The following is a 16,542-nucleotide window of genomic DNA, read 5'->3' as shown; positions in this document are numbered from 1 at the left end:
GCAGTTTTAGGTTGAGAACAAAATTGAGGGGACGATACAGAGATTCCCCTGCCCTCATATATGCATAGCCTCCCCCATTATTAATATCCATCACCAAAGTGGAACATTGGTTACAATTGGTGAACCTACAATCACATCATAATTACCCAAAGTTCATGGTTTACATTAGGGAGAACTTTGTGTGTTGTACATTCTATGAATTTGAATAAATGTATAATGACAAGTATCCATCATTATGGTACCATGCAAAGTATTTTCCCTGCCCTAAAAATCCTTTGTGCTTTGCCTACTTATCACCTCCTCCATCCTAAGCCCTGGCAAACACTGATCTTTTTACTCTCTTCATAGCTTTGCCTTCTCCAGAATGTCATATAGTCTGAATTATCCTGAGTGAGTGTAGGCTTCTTTCACATAGTAATATGCATTTAAGGTTCCTCCATGTTTATTCATGGATTGATAACTCATTTCTTTATAGCATTGAATTATAATAATATACCATTGCCTGAGTGTACCACAGTTTGTTTATCCATTAAGGACATCTTGGTTGCTTCCAAGTTTTTGGCAATTATAAATGAAGTTGTTATAAATATTCATGTGCAAATTTTCTTGTGGACATGCATTTACAATAATGTATATACCAAGGTTATTGGGTAAATACCAAGAGGCGTAATTGCTGGTTTATTGGGTAAGTATGTTTAATTTTTTAAGAAACTGCCAAACTCTATTCCAAAGTGCCTGCGCCATTTTGCATTGCCATCACAATGAATAAGAGTTCCTCTTGCTCCATAGCTTTGCCTGCATTTTGTATTGTCAGTACTGTAGGTTTGAGGCATTCTAATGGATGTGTAATGGTGTCTTTTTGTTGTTTTAATTTGCATTTTCCTGATGACATGTGATGTAGAACATCTTTTTATATGCTTTTTTTTTGCCATCTGTATATCTATCTCCTTGGTGAAGTGTCTGTTAAGACCTTTGGCCCAGTTTTTAATTGAGTTTTTTTTTTATTATTATTGTTGAATTGGTAAGAATTCTTTGTATACTTCGAATAGCAGTCCTTTATCAGATGTGTCTTTTGCAGATATTTTTTCCCAGTCTGTGGCTTGTCTTCGCCTTCCCTTGACATTGTCTTTTGCAGAAGAGGAGGTTTTAACTTTAATGAAGTCAAGCTTATCAATTATTTCTTTCATGGGTTGTCCCTTTTGTGTTGTATCTAAGAAGTCACCACCATATCTAAGGTCATCTAGGCTTTTTCCTATGCTAACCTCTAGGAGTTTTATAGTGTATTTTACATTTATGTCTATGATCCATTTTTAGTTGTTTTTTTTTTTTTTTTTTTTTTTTTTTTGAGACAGGTTCTGGCTCTGTCATCCAGGCTGGAGTGCAGTGGCTTGATCTTGGCTTACTACAACTTCTGCCTACTGAGCTCAAGCCATCCTCCCACCAATACCTCCCATGTAGCTGGGACTACCGGTGTACATCATTGCAATGCCTGGCTAATAATTTCCATATTTTTTATAGAGAAGGAATTTTGCCATGTTGCCCAGGGTGGTCTCAAACTCCTGAGCTCCAGCAATCTGCCCGCCTCACCTCCCAAAATGTCGAGATTACAGGCGTAAGCCACCACCCACCCCTGGCTTAGTTAACTTTTTGAAGTATTACTTTTTAAAATTAACTGTGAGATTCTAGATCAGTGACACAATTGGCCCTGATTAAGTTTGAAAATGAAAATAATTTCCTGATTGATTGACTTCAACGTATCATTCACATATGTAGGATTATAGAGTTTTAGGACAGTGAAGGTAATAAGGTGATATCTAGCACAAATTCACTTCTTATTCTTGAATCCTTTCCATTATTTCACTGTGACTGTTTTTGCCCAAATCTGCAAGTGTTAACACTCTGCTGCTCTAAGAAATTTTCATCTGAACCCATCTACTACTATCATTCCTCTTGTTCCTCCTCCTACTAAGAAACAGCAGCCTTTCCTCATTGCCTTTTATGTGCCAATTTCTTTTCATGCATTAGCTTTATTCAACAACTTCATAAAATATATATTATGATTAAACCCACGGATATGAGATTTAGAAACATTAAGAAGTAGGCTATAAATGTGGGCTTATCTATGCTCAGTCTGAGTTCGCCCTACTTTCCCTAGAGAATATTATAAAGGAAGAATATGAGGAAAGCAGTTGACCAGAAAAAATAAATATTTACTAAGCACCTGCAAATGTCAGACAGCGAAATATAGTACTTCAGTATAATGTCCATTTTGGTCTCAGTTTTCCAACTCACTCTACCTACTTTTGCCTCCTCCGTATGTCAAAATTATAAACCCTTATCATGGCACACATAGTTTTCAATTAATGTTTATTTCTCATCCTTAACCCAGAAAACTCAGAGTTGAATATCTGTGTACTGTTTTTCCTCTTCATCATTTTCCACCTTTCCCCTCACCCCCGATTATATAAGTGCAGCATGAGGCATTAAGATTTAGGAATTTATGGATACGACATTATATTTGTAATAGTTCTGACCTCTGGGCCTTAGGTTTGTTGTTGATATTGTTGGTGCTGTTTTAAATCAGTATAGTTAGTTAGGTGTTTGGATCATCTTTTAGGAAAACTTCCAGGAAAGATGCCTTCAGGATCTGGGTTGTTACTTCTGGGACCAGCACTGGCAGCTTCTGCTTCTGAATAGGAATGGAAAAGAGAACAGGTGATCAATGTGGAGGCCAGGGACAAGTCAGTGAACATAAATAACAAAGGAGGAAAGAAAAAGGAATGTAAACTGTCAAGGGGGCATTATTTCTTTTTCTTTTTTTTTTTTTTTGATCCCCTTTCTCTTTTTTGTTAAAGAAAAGAAAAAATCTTTCTGGCAGCTTTGTAGCACCATCTCAATCTCTTTGCATCTGCTGTTATGCTCACTCAGATTCAGGAAAGTCACATGTATCATTTTTCAAAAGGCACAGAAAAGAAAATATTGCAAACTGACAACCCTTTTAGGAAATCCACTTCGGACTTGGAATTTAAGACAAAGTGAAGTAGAGACTTACACAATCCTCCAGTGGATTTTGATTTGAATACTAAATCTCTTCAACACTGCATTTTCTCTGTAGTTACTTTGGATTTTGATTTGAATCCTAAGGCTCTTCAATACTGCACTGCATTTTCTCTGTATAAAGCATGTGTGCGCACACACACACACAAAGAGGAGGAATGGCTCCAAGATCTCTTTATTTAACACTTTGCACCACTGCAGAGAATATTCAGGCAAAGAATACCGGGAAATAACGTGAGTTTCATTTTCATCTCCATCTCCATCTACTGGTTCTTGCTGTGAACATGTTTATCTGATGGGAAGAACAGTCCAGCACCCTGGAAGAAAGAGAGTTAGGATCTTCATAGCAGAAACCACTGTATGGAAATTAAAATGGAAGTGGAATTCACATTATTTCCTAATTAATACTGGAAGCCTGATTTTTCTGGAGAAGGGCATCCGTTCTCCATTTTACTCTCCATGTGTAAACATTTGACATTTAAAACAAACAATTGAGGAGGAAAGATCTAATTTTGAAATTTTCTCATGAAAAATCTACCTTTTCTTCTTGCCTTTCCTAAAAGGAAAGTAACTATATAAGGAGCTATGATAATAGAAGTTAAAAAAGCTAAAAATCCTTTGTATATTATAGTATTTCTACATCCTTGTTAAAATTTGGTTTCAGTAAATGAAAACATGGCCATTCTATCCTATTGAGTTGTCTTGTCTTGAAGAATGAGCAGGTGACCCTCAGAGGCATGCAAAATGGAAACATATTCTATGATAGGAAAAAGAAAACAATGTGGACACAGGTATCTCATGGGCCCCCAGGAAGTAACCTGTGGCACAAAGAATCAATTTTCTCTATTTCTGTCTCTGGGGCCTTATATACTCTCTTCTCTGCTTCATTTTGTTCATTGTTTTTTTTAATCTCCTCAAAAAAGCCTTCCCTTCTCTCAAATGCTGATTAGAGCCTTTGCAAGCTAATTTTAAATTCTCATAAATGAAATTCTGATGGTTCCAGCTGGAGTCAGATTTCTACTCTTGGTCCCCATAGCTGTGGCTATGGGGAGATAGGGCCACATGACCTGATGTCCCTTCAGTGGGGAGGCAGATGGTCAGATGAAGAACTTTGGGCAGATTTTTTTCTAAAGGTAACATAGAGTACGAAAAAATATAATTGATGGAGGAAATAACTGATATTTCTGGTGCATATCACCTTTTATTTTTCCAGCTACATGTTTCATTACCATCTTATTGCTGAGTAATAAACAACTCCAAAACACATAGCATAAAACTACAATTGTTTACTTTTCATGTGTCCATGGGTCAGCCAGGGCAGTTTTGCTGTTCTGGGCCAGGCTTGGCCGATCTTGCCTGGGCTCATTCATGAAGCTGCTGCTAGTTGGCCAGCTGACTGGGGGCTTGCGGGTCTAGGATACCCTCACAGTAGATCCACTCATTTTCTACTCATGTGGCCCCTCATTCTCCAGCAGACTACCTGAGTTTATACTCATGGCAGAAGGAGTCTTAGGGAAAGACGGACAGAGAGAGAGAGAGAGTAAAACGAAGCACAGCTTCTTGAGGCCTAGTTTCAGAATTGGCGTGATAATGTTTCAGAGCATTTCATTGGCCAAAGCATATCTCCAGGCTGGCTCTAATTCAAGCATTTCACTGGCCAAAGCATATCTCCAGGCCAACTCTAATTCGAGCATTTCATTGGTCAAAGTGTATCATCTCCAGGCCAGCTCTAATTCCAGGTTGGAGAAATAGATTCCACTTCTTCCTGGGAGGGGCTGCAAAGTGACATCTCCAAGGGTGTTGTGGCTAGAGGGAGGTCATTAATTTGTGTCACCAATGCAATAATCATGCAATAATCTATAACACTTGCATCTTTATTTACCTCATCCACTTATCATTAAACCCCAAGCTATTCTCTCTTTTTAAGTTTTCTCTTCTTTCACAGTGGCCATGTCTTCTTGGATTCTCTTCAGGAAGCTAAAAGTTTTCCAGTTATTTTTCTTTTTTATAATCTTTTTAAGATATGTACACCTGTTAATATCTTCAGGATGATGTTTCCTTTTTTATAATCTTTTTAAGATACGTACACCGGCTAATATCTTCAGGATGATGTTTCTTTTATTTTATCCCACAATATTTACACTTTGTCTTTATTAATTCTTTATAGTTTTTTTGTTCATTTATAATATTGGTTAAGAGTATTTATTTATTTATTTTGAGACAGAGTCTGTCACTGTTGCCCAGGCTGGAGTACAGTGATGCAATCTCGGCTCACTGCAACCTCTGCCTCCCAGGTTCAAGCAATTCTCCTGACTCGACCTCCTGAGTAGCCAGGATTACAGGCGCCCGCCACCATGCCCAGCTAATTTTTTTGTACTTTTAGTAGAGACGCGGGTTTCACCATGTTGGCCAGGCTGGTCTCGAACTCCTGACCTCGTGATTCGCCCGCCTTGGCCTCCCAAAGTGCTGGGATTACAGCCGTGAGCCACTGCTCTCAGCCAAGAGTAGAGTTTAATTAGAATTATACTGCCTGTGTTCAAATCATACCTTCATCACTTACTACCTGTGTCACTTTCAGCAAATTACTTTGACTTAAATTCTCTTTGTCTCAGTCTCCTCATCAGTAAGATGGGAATAAGCATAACCACCTCATCATGTTTTATGAAGGTAAAACAATTAACTATATGCACCAAAAATAGTACCTGTCACATAGTAATTTTCAGTAACTATTATTATGATTATTGTCATTATTATTATATCAATCTTTAAATGAACAATAATATTTCCAGACTCAGTGTTTTCATTGAGCAGATTGGCCTTTGGCTTGCCATTTTTTTTTTTACTGAGCAAACTTTTCAGATCTGCAGCTGAAGAACTAGATCAGGGGTCCCAAACCCCAGGGCCACAGACTGGTACCAGTCTGTTTTGGGAACCAGGCTGGACAGCAGGAGGTGAGTGGTGGGTGAGCAAGCGAAGCTTAATCTGTATTTACAGCCCTCCCTATCGGTCACATTACTGCCTGAGCTCTGCCTCCTGTCAGATCAGCAGCCACATTAGATTCTCATAGGAGCGCAAACCCCACTGTGAACTGCGCAGGTGAGGGATCTAGGTTGTGCGTTCCTCATGAGACTCTAACGCCTGATGATCTGTCACTGTCTCCTAGCACCCATAGATGGGACCGTCTAGTTGTAGGAAAAGATTCTACATTATGGTGAGTTGTATAATTATTTCATTCTGTAGTACAATGTAACAATTATAGAAGTAAAGTGCATAATAAATGTAATGCACTGGAATCATCACGAAACCATCCCCCATCCCTGGTTCGTGCAGAAATTGTCTCCCATGAAATTGGTCCCTGGTGCCAAAAAGGCTGGGGAACTGCCGAGCTAGATACTGTGCAGAGGTCCCAGCATCTTTTTATGATCAATTCCCATTCACCTTGGGCTGTGTCTTCTTGGGAGTTTTGTTATTGGGTCTACACAGTCAAGGCTGCAGCATTTCACCTCGACTGCAGGTCTCTCTTGCCCTAGTTCTCTCTTATGCAGATTGCTTTGGGGCTTTCAGATACTAGAACATACAGGATGAAGGCATCAAAGAGGGGAAAGGGGGAAGAGCATCACCTACAGAGATCCTTGATCAGAAGCAGGTCCTGCTTCTCTGCTAGGGGAATGTGGATCAGGTTTGGTGGCCTTCTATCATCTCTCATTCTGTCAAGGTTGTTCTATGTCACAGGATGGCATGCACACAGGGCACCAATTGGTTAATACACTCAGCCCTGTCTGACTTCCAATTATTGAAAATTCCTTCCAGATTCAGGCCTTGGGTTGTCTGTCAATCTTAGTATATGGGGTCATAAATTTACATCTCTTCTGCCCTTACATAGTTCTTTTAGTGAGAGTTCGGGAGAGGCTTTGTCCAAGGCTTCTAGACAGAGGCCATTTTTAAACCAGAAACTTTGTTCACCTAATTGTCAAGTTTATTTGGCTCTTGTTTTTATTCAACCTAAAAATGTGGATGTGAACATTATCCAGGAATAACTCCTTCTTAAGTAAATATAGTATGTTATTGAATAAGAAGCACATAGAATTTTAAACTAAGAATTCTAAGGTTTCCAGAAAACAGGTTACCCTCTCATGGAGTTTTCTTTTAGGGGTAAGTGACTTGTGACACCCCCCCCCCAAATGAAAACAAACTCTAAGATGTCAATGGTGATAGTTGGGTATTATTTTTGTTTAAGAATTTTTGTTTAAGAATTTTAAATATCGTAGGTATAAGACTCTTGTAGCACAAGTAATATTTATTAAATATTTGCACGTCTCTGAATTATGGTTTTTTTCCCCCTTTTTATCAGGGGGAGTTGGGGGTTGATTCAAACAAGAGGTGACAAAATATATCTTCCTGTCTGAAAACAAAAATTCTAAAATGGATATTTTTAACTTAACTTTTGCAGTTTTTAGTTTCTAAATCCGTCACTAATATGGGAATCATTTTTGTGTGTGGCTGGCTGTTATTTATGAAAAAGTTGTATTTTATGAAATGTTCTTTGACAAGTTTCTTTGGAATACTGTTTATGCTGACTCTGTACTTATTAAACTACACAGGAAGAGGTAACTTTATAGAAGGAAATACATCTGCAAAAAATGTTCATAAGTTGCTTAACCCTTAAAGAAATTAGAGCCAAAGTTAATTCTAACGTTTGCATTTAAATGAATAATACAGTATAAATTCTTGCCTATTAAGAAATATATTTGGTGGTCCTGGCTACCAGTATTTCCTTGTTGCAAACTGATAGACCTGAAAAAAATAGATTTATTGAGGGATAGATATTTGTTAATTCTGACTCTTAGAAACACGCTAATTTTCGTGTAGACAAACAAATGCTGATGGAATGATAAGTCCAACCAAATTCAGAGAGATTTTTAGTCATATTTATAAAACCAACTACATATAAAATTGACTAAAAACAATACCATCACCACCAATGAAACCATGACCACCATCAATGAAAAGTAACCTGATGGTAAAATAAATTTTAACTTTTTTGACTTGGTTCAACATTATAAAAACTCCCTGACATAAGCAGCTTAATAGAACTCCATCTCTGAAACAGAATTGGACAGGATCTAACAAACAGTTTTATTTTTTTAAAGGATATAATTGTGTACATTTACTGGTAGTGAAAATGATTGATTAAAATAGTTTTGGAGTTCGGAAAACTCCACTTACTTATTTATTCATCCCATGAATATTTTCTAGGTGAGAACTATGCTCACTAGACTGTATTCTAGGAGCATCTTCAGTCAGGTCTCTATTACATGGGGTAAATTTGCTAATATTATTTATTTCTCACTTCTACAGAAAAATTGTGAATCCATCTTTATGTACATTTAAAGTTTTTGTTCTTCTCAAATAGAATTCGTTGTCTCTGTCTTTTATAATAATTATATTTAAAGTTTGTCTCTTATATGAAACCTCACTCTCATTAATTGCCTTTACTACATTGCTACTTTAATTATTATTGCTTAGTGTTATCACATTTTCCAAGAATTATCCCAATTTCCATGAAATACAGCATAGCTTTGAAAGTTTATTTTAGATTATATTCTGCCATGGAAAATTTTTTTGACAGTATTCATATTTTCTGGAAAAAATGCATTTACATAGTTTGGAAACCATATGTGTATTTCTGGGAACAATAAGGGAGATATCTGAGACTGGAATGTGTTGGGAAATCTATACCATGTACTCACGTAATTATGGGGTTTGGTCAAACAGACCAAAGAGACCGACTGGCCAAAAAGCTTTTAAACCTTCGTATTATTTGTGTTGGTTACTGTTTGGAATCTGGTGAGAGAGGCTACAACTCCCGGAAGAACTAATTTTCAATGTGGATTTTATCTTAGAACAAAAAGTAAATTTTTATGGGTAATTTTTTAGCTGTAGAAATGTTTCAAACTCTTGCACTTCCTATTTTTACTCATCTAATCAGTTTTTGGGTACTTACCATGTTCTATGTAATTTGCTGGGTACTGGAGATTTGATGATGGAGAAAACAGATACCCCTTCCCTAAAGAAGGCACTAACTTACCATGTGTCATTAAGATTCTTTGGTCTTGAATTTCTTTATAGAAAAAAATGGAAGAAAAAAATCTCTGAATTCCATACTTATCATGAAATTATGTCTAAGAGTAGGTAGTTTTAGAATAATTTACTGGAAGTGAGAAAGACAAGCTGTAGAAGGCAATGTTTGGAACTTAACGATTTACATCAGAAATAACACATGTGTTAAAAAGTATATGTAATTCTAACAGACTTAAAATAGTACCATAAATCTAAAAAAAAAAAAACCCACATCACATAAATAATATATCAGGAATTCAATAAAACAGAAAAATGCTACATCAAATATCACTTGGATAATAGACAAGATCAACCATAGATTGTTTCTGAGTCTCTTTTTTTTCTAGAAATAGCAATCCCTCTCCATTCTGTTGGCATTTGTAAGGATGATCTGAAACCAAACAGACTGATAAAAGTTTGTGGCTAGCTTTCTCTGCTCTTCCTCTTCACCCCTCATTTGATTTTTTAATTCTATCCCAAACGAACATGTAATTTTTCCAATATATTATTTTAATCATTGTTATTTAAATAGTCATTTTGAAACTAACATTTCTTAAACAATTTTAATGCCTTTCTTACCTTTGTTCATATTCTTATCTAAACTCCAGAAACCATTAGCTATATTAGCTATATGATAGAAAATTTGAACACCATCTGTACGGAGAAAATGATTCCAAGGTCCCAGCTCAACCAAATGCTGCCCACATATAGAATTTCTGACTAGCATTTTAATCAATAGATAAGTATATTAACATATATAATCAGGTGCATATACATTTCATTACAAAATAAGAAATGCAACTTCACCTGACTGATACGTGATATTTTTACATATACACATGCATACACACACACACACACACACAGCAAAAACTTGCTGTGACTCCTTTTTTGGGGATTTGGGGTCTGTCACTTATATTGCTATGACTACATCTTTAAATCAAGGTGGGGTGGCATTTTGATGGTCAATGGCTGTGTGAAACTAAGCTTCTATACATTAACAAATTGAGGCAATATATAATAACACAATGGAACAATGATTTTTGTCCCATTTTTCTCAAAAAATAAAATGGTCTTATTTGGAAAGGATGAAGAAGAAAATGTAATTTAAAATTACCTGGATCATGATATTCTACATGCATTGTGCTACAGAAAAGCAATACTAGTTAGATGAATTAATTAACATGATTTAACATGATTTTCTTTGAGTGTCTCACTTTTTTCATTTGTGTTTGTGGGGTTTGGATGGCTCTCCCTGATATAAATTAGCTTTTTGTCTCTACGCCTCTAACATGTTTCACTTACTTTACAACCAAACTTGAAGCAAGTAGGATAAAGTATATGTCATAAAATATGCAATGACTTAACTGATTAGTGAGGTGATCTTTCCTAGTCCTGTGCCAATATATATTCAGAATAATAAATCCTATGTAACATAAATCCTACGTAACATCATGCATCACCAGCTTTATTTTGGTTTTCTTTGTTAAAACCAAGCATTTATACAGTAGAAAGATGGTTGAGAGAGGGTTTTTCTGTTACCATATTTTATCAGCAACCTTTTAATCTCTATTAGAGTTGATAATATGGGATTCGTATTTAACTGGAATATATAGATTATCAATTCATCTACGTTGCCCAGACTGGTCTCAAACTCCTGGCTTCAAGCAATCCATCTGCCTCAACCTCCCAAAATGCTGAGATTAGGGGCATGAACCACCACACCTGGCCAAAGTTAATGATTTTAATCTTCTTTCTGTCACGCACAAATCAAAGTTGTTAATTATAAGCCAAATTGGCCAAATTAAATCAATCTTTCCTTTCTTTCTTCTTTCTTTCTAAATCAATCTTTCCTTTCTTTCTCTTTCTCTCTCTCTCTCTCTCTTTTTCCCATTTTCTACTCCCTAGAATAAAAATAATCATGGATTAGGCAAAAGGTCAAGAAGAAAGATAAGGGCTTGGATGTTTAGGAAACTATATTTTAAGATCTTTCAATTAGTTTAAAATTGATTATCTTTCTATTTTTCTAGTGAATACTAAATTTCTCATAAACACAAGACCTCTTAAAATATAAACAACAAAATCAAAGATAAAAATCCGTACAGTTTAGCTCTAATTTTCTAAAAATTAATTTTTGTTATTTTTCATGTTACAAATATGTGATATACTAGATGCTTTAGATTTTAATATAATTTCATAATTTCCCATATACTCTGTTCCAAATAGTTCCAATGTATAGGTCTGTGTAGCTAATTGCCTTTCTTGATTCCCTTTCAGATTTTCAAACAGTGTTTACAATTAATCAATCATATTTTTTTTGTTACTTGTTTGTTCCACTTTTTTGCTTTTAATGTCCCTTCCTTAGATGTCTCAGCCAAGAAGTGTATCACATTGACACCAACTTAACTCATGACTGCAGGCTGGCTTTCCAATCCATTAGTGCCCTCCACAAGTCAAGTGTTGGACCACAGGAAATGAAGAAGTAGAGCTTTGGTTTACATATGTTGACGTGAACAACTCAGTTGCACCCGTTATGAGAGTAACTGCTCAGCTCATGATGAGTGAATAGGTCATCCAGCAAGAAACAGAAAACACAGAAATGGACCTTCTTTGGGAGCAGGGTAGCAAGGTGCTGACAGCTTAATGAATGACTTGTCTGTTATGACAGTAGGACACCTAGCAATGCCAAGAGCAAATATTTGAAAGAATATGCAATGCAGGAAATGTATGTATGTTCTATATATAGGACACTTAGATTGCCTTTATCACTAACAGATGGGCAGCATTTGAGAAATCTTATTTTATAATGTGCAACATCACTCCTGTCAGATACACTTTGAGATCTGGGGATTAATGGAGCATGGCACGCAGAGTAAAATGGGAATTCCATGGTATGTACTGAGGGATTGGGGGTTTTAGGGATAGATGAGCTCAACAGAGAATATTGTCCCTATTTTTTACAGGTATAACTCCGATTTCATTTATAATTTAATAATAAACAGCTGCAGACGCCATGTCAGATGAAATACGTAAGTAGATAATTTTGTGATGTGTCTTTGGATAATATTAAATAGTGAAACCATGGCTAAAGGAGCCAAGTGATTAGATGGATGAGGAGTTTACTTTTTCTTTCTAAACCAAGAAATCTATCAACATCAATTTTGAAGGGCAATAAAATGAGTTAGCTTGCAAAAAATGATATTATTTATAAATGGACTCACTTTGGAGCTAAGACTCAGATAATTATATCAATCAATCAACTGAGATAGGTGACTGAGAGATGGTTCTTTTATTTTTATTTATCTATTTATTTATTTATTTTTTGAGATGGAATCTCACTTTGTTGCCCAGGCTGGAGTGCAGTGGCACAATCTCGGCTTACTGCAACATCCGCCTCCTGGGTTCAAGTGATTCTCCTGTCTCAGCCTCCCCAGTAGCTGGGACTACAGGCACGTGCCACTTAATTTTTTGTATTTTTAGTAGAGGCAGGGCTTCACTGTGTTTGCCAGGATGGTCTCGATCTCCTGACCTCGTAATCTGCCCTCCTTGGCCTCCCAAAGTGCTGGGATTACAGGAGTGAGCCACTGCGCCTGGCGGAGAGATGGTTCCTGAATAGATTCTGACACTCTTATTCACTCTGGTATGGTCTCTTGCAAATACATTTGTTAACCATAGTAAATAAGCATGGAGACAAAATTAGGCCCACCATCTATTAGACATTAATGGCCAATTTGAAGTCTCGTGGTTAACAAACATATGTACTGTAGACTAGATTCTGAGATATTTCTTATTACAGAGGTCAAGAAGAGGATGGGTAACCGGTAAATACTTGAACCCTCCAGTTATTCATTGAAATTTCATGAGTGCCAACTCATTAGACAGATCCTATCATAGACAAGCCTCGCTCTCTCCTCATCACTGTGTTCACCCCCACTCATCATTCATTAGTTTTTACTGGCAAATGGCTCAGTACCAGGTGCTTTGCTGCATGTGCTAGTGAATAGCATATTGCCTTTAGAAATGCTCTGTGTCAAAATTCTAAAAGAAAAAATATATGGATTACTGTTCTTAGCTTTCCATTCATTCTCTAGCAACTCTGTTAACATCATGGGCTTCTCAGAGCATGGCTGAGGAGGCATTTCTTCCAGCCACACAACAATTCCACAGACATAAAGAAGGGCCCAAGCTAGTAAGATCTCACATGAAACTGGTAAAATATAGGTTTGCCACAGCTGTTGTTAGGTCACTTTCTCTGTGCAGTCAAGTCTCAACATCTGGTGCAAACTACTTGGCTGAGGCAACAGAATGGTATCTGGCTTTCAAATCATCAAGGCACAATCACTTGGCCTCACGAAGTGATCTAATTAGATAAGAGATCTCAACACTATTGAAACATGGTTACTATGATGTTTGCAATATAATAGGTCTCTATAGTTCAGGCTAACTGGCCTCAGCCTAAAGGTTTATCTATCTTTTAGTCGTTTTTTCAATATATGCCTTAAGTAAACTATCACAAACAAAATTGACCACATAAATAAGCATAAAATAAATTTTATGTAAAAAAATGTGGTTCTTCCTTTCTCACTGTGAGCCTTAACTCTCTGCAAGAAATAGCTCTGCCACAGCATTATCTCAGAGCCCCGCAATGGAGCCCTACCTGACTCTTCACGTTATCCCTGTGGGTTTACCTGGTCAGTCCCTGGGTATTGTCAATTATTTATGAATATTGCCTCTCATTTCTATTCTCTCTGGTTTCATTCCAGGTCAGGTCTTCATAATCAGGGGCTTAATCAACATTATATATGGTATATTTATTTAAACATTGAAGACTCTTGTTTGTTAGAGAACATCATGGTATAAGTAAGTCTCTTGTTTGCAATTCAGCTGAATGAAGACTTCAGCCATATGTCTATATAGATAAACACTATGGCAAGTGAGAGTCTGAGATGATAGGGCTCTCCCATGGTGAAAGGGTTTGTTGGCTCTCAAAAGATGGCAGCAGCATAGAGCTGGAAATAGAGGTGTAATGTTAGAGACAGTGGTTCTCCCACAGTGTCCCCTGTAATAATAGTTGTAAATTATTCTCTTCTTTTTGCCTCCCTTAGGTTGAGCCTGAACAAAAAAACTATAAATATATGAACACGGTCAAATGACAGGCAATATATTTTGCAAACTTATGGGAGGGAAAGAGCTAATTTTCTTAATTTAAAAAACTTACTCATACAAGTCACTGAAATAAAAGAAAATCATCCAGTAGAAATATGGCCAAGGCACAGGAACAGATAGCTCCCATGGATTTAAAGATAAATTGAACTCAAAGAGGAAAGTGTCCCAAATCAAAATTAAAACAACTATACATTTTTATTTTCTTATAAATTAGTAAGGATCAGAAAGTGTAGTGTTAGAAGGTGCAGAACTATACTCACATGTTGCAGGGAATATAAACTTTTATGAAGTACAATTTGTCAAAAGCTATAAAAATTTAAATAGACATATTTTGGTAAAGAATTCCACTTGGCTATAGACTAGATGTGCATGGAAACATATGTACGAGAATGTATAGGTATTATTGCTTATGAGTTTAAAAGACTAAGAAACAACCTGAACATCCAGCAATAGGGGATTTATAAATAAATGGTAACTCCCTTGAATGAAATAGTATGCAGTTTCAGCTGTCAAAAAGAAGAAGGAGGCTCTGTACATACCAAGAGAAACTGACTGACTTCCACGATAAGGTGAAAAATGCAAAATACTGAATAGCGTGTATAAAATTCAAGTTGTGTTAAAAAGGAAATGTATTACCAATTTTAGCATATGCCCATATTATCCATGGATGTTTACACAAAAACTTGGTAATAGTGTGACTGCATCTTGGGTGCAGAAGCAAGGGGCTAGAAGTCATTGGCAGAAAGAAAACATAATTTTCACTGAATACTTATTTGTTGCCTTTAAAATGTTCACGTTTGAATGTATTTATGTAACCTTTCAAAAAATTGAAATATATATGTACAATGCATGTATATTTTATATATTAATATAGTGCATATTTATTACAAATTATATATGATAATATACAATTAATAAAATGCACGTAAAATAAAAAACTCTCAGCCTTTTCCATGGTGTCACTTGGAGGTATCACAAAGTGTCTGATTCATGCTGGGAATAACGTGACAAAGGGAGGAGAATCAGAAGCATGTGGAAATACCTTTCAGCTACAGTAGCTCTTGAGAGAACAGAACTCAATCGGCAGGACAAAGACCAGAAATTCACAGTCACATGGTGATAGAGATGGCAAGCAGTAACCTGATAAGCTTACACATGTGGTGGCTTCATTTAAGCCTTCTCAGAAACCATAGTTGGAGAAAGAAAAACTTTCGTGAAAGTCTTTTCATGTTTTGCAGTTAAGCTAGATGAAGACTGAAATCATTGTTTACAATTAATGCTTGTATGCCCCATTTTGTAAACATCGCTGGAAATAATAAGTACTCTCCTAAAAGCAGGAGGTGCAGGCATGCTAAAATGAGCCTGGCTCAACAGAGGCCAACCAAGAATTTGGAGGGAACGGGGCTGTTGTCTTCCAGATAACAAGTCACATGTTGTCATCCAGTTTATCTAATTGTATAGTGCCCTCTGAGTTTATGCCCCCTTATGTATGTTAAATTCTGTCTAATTATGCAGTCATATTGTTTTTCAAAATTCAAAATATCTTTATGTTTCTGTAAGGGTCTGTGCTTGACACATGTCCCTGCCTGTTGAAATGACCATTTTAAAATTCCCTTTTCTACAGTGCTCAGTATTAAGAAAAATGTGGAGAAACTGTACTGGCATACAATTTATCTATTTACAATTCACCTAAAGTTTAGGAAGAAAGGAATCTGATCAAAAGGAGTTACCATGAGATCTTGATGACCAATAACTGGGCAATTTCCTATTCCTTCAAATCTGGTTGGTTGGAAATTTATATCTGAGAGCAAAGTAGTCTCTGATTGATAGAAACTTAAGTTATAGGAAATGATGTATCTTTTTGGTAAGAGGGGAATTGCTGCACTTGCTGTATTCTGCCAGTTGCCTCTAAAAATCATGGTGGTAGAGACAGACGTTTTGATTCTCACTTGTTTGTTTGTTTTTATTTTTTGCTATTGATTTTGATTTCTGCCTTCCCTTCTTCCCTCCAGCTCTTTTCCTATTAAGAAAAAGGATTTAACCACAGACCTATTTCTCCTATTCTGTTAGTTTTCTACTTTGACCCAGTGATCATTATCATCTTGCTTCATTATAAAAAGGGAACAAAGAGAACTTTGAAAAAAGAAGGGCCAACCTCCCATAAATACCACTGTTTTTCAGGAAGGCTGCGTACACTGG

At 36.4% G+C, this 16,542-nt stretch overlaps 2 long non-coding RNA genes across 4 annotated transcripts in view; one reads left to right on the top strand and one right to left on the bottom strand.

Annotated features, from left to right (window-relative positions):
• The window catches only part of LOC107969312 (uncharacterized), a 122,659-nt gene extending 106,598 nt beyond the window's left edge, over positions 1–16,061 (top strand). The window contains exon 3 of the long non-coding RNA XR_001711067.3: positions 11,543–16,061. This is a non-coding gene — a long non-coding RNA (uncharacterized LOC107969312). The remainder of the gene's footprint in view (positions 1–11,542) is intronic.
• The window catches only part of LOC134808981 (uncharacterized), a 525,139-nt gene that overhangs the window by 27,464 nt on the left and 481,133 nt on the right, over positions 1–16,542 (bottom strand). The window contains exons 5-6 of one of the 3 annotated variants that reach the window (XR_010153369.1): positions 3,053–3,374; positions 2,535–2,689 (exon numbers count right to left, since the gene is read on the bottom strand). This is a non-coding gene — a long non-coding RNA (uncharacterized LOC134808981). Of the gene's footprint in view, positions 1–1,314; positions 2,690–3,052; positions 3,375–16,542 lie in introns of those variants that run through there. The other 2 variants (XR_010153371.1, XR_010153370.1) reach the window with 2 other exon arrangements.

This window comes from Pan troglodytes, chromosome 19 (genome assembly GCF_028858775.2).
Source record: "Pan troglodytes isolate AG18354 chromosome 19, NHGRI_mPanTro3-v2.0_pri, whole genome shotgun sequence".
NCBI classification, from domain to species: Eukaryota; Metazoa; Chordata; class Mammalia; order Primates; family Hominidae; genus Pan; species Pan troglodytes.
Note: the sequence above shows the minus strand (reverse complement) of the source record. Positions and strands in the feature narration are given on the sequence as shown.